Here is a 1,277-nt window from a genome sequence, read left to right as displayed (position 1 = left end):
GGGGGGGGGGGAGAAGAAACGCGCACATTATACGAAATCTTATTTTTAAAAAATCATATTTCTAAATTTCTGTCTAAATTATTCTACTGTTAACTGGAAACTCCACAATACATCAATATATGTTGATAATCAAATTGTAGATCAGATGCTAAGTTAAGATTCATAGGCCATTCTTTTCCTTTCAATACGGACTACAATAATAGGGGCCAGCACTCCTCAGGCGAATCTAATGATCTAGTTACATATTCACAGTTAAGTTAAAACTCCTGCGTATCTTCAGAAAACTTAGGAATAAATCTGGCTATTTTAGGGATATCTACGAGTAAGATCAAACTGGCTTCGTTTCTCCCGTTCTCCTTCTTCAGTCTTTCTCAAACTGATATATTTCAAACCTCAGTGTTAAACCCAAAGATAAATCACTGTACCACTCCACCCTTCACATATTCCTAAAGGCTCTTAAGGGACCACTTCCTACCTAACTGTGGCTTGTAACACCAACTCTTTTGATTTCAATCTTTCTTTCGTCAGCCTTCAAAGGAAATTGATAATATTCGGCCAAACTATGCCGATGACTTTTCCCTATGTCAGTTAAATCTATAGATCCAGGTTGCGCAATGAACTTCTCCAATACAAACATTTTAAAGCTAAGTAATCATTAATGCCAACAAAATAAAACTTACATGATATGTACTAAATTAAAATTGTAGTTTACGACAAACGACGACTATCACTAAGCAGAACTATTACCATTATAAAATACAATATTACCATATAGTTATCGTGAACCACACAACATATATGTATGCACTACTAAACAAAGTCTTCACGGATACAAGAAGCTCTTTCTAGAATAACACCACATTGGTCCAATATAACTCAGGTCCCCGTCTGATACAAATTGGCTTGATTGTCTAAGGTATTAGGTAGAATAAATTACCACCTTCATATCAACTGGCATCTTTTCACTGCTAAAAGGCTACATATATTACGAAATCATTCAGATGTTAATGAATATATGCATAAACTAGTTTCGGTCACATATGAACACTTTCCATACTTATAAATTAGGTGATTATCTTTAACAAACAAACATCTGTAATAAATAACACAAGACAAACCTTACTAGACTAACAATAAATTACAATAAATTCCCTAATTTGCCACTGAACCGGCACCAGTCCTGACTCTCACCTCCAAAGTACTTTCAGAAAATCCACCACTTCACTTTTCACACAGAATGTTCATTTTCTGTTGCTTTAAGTTTTCGATTTCTTGTC

Source organism: Penaeus monodon, chromosome 20 (assembly GCF_015228065.2).
Source record: "Penaeus monodon isolate SGIC_2016 chromosome 20, NSTDA_Pmon_1, whole genome shotgun sequence".
Lineage (NCBI taxonomy): Eukaryota > Metazoa > Arthropoda > Malacostraca > Decapoda > Penaeidae > Penaeus > Penaeus monodon.
Note: the sequence above shows the minus strand (reverse complement) of the source record.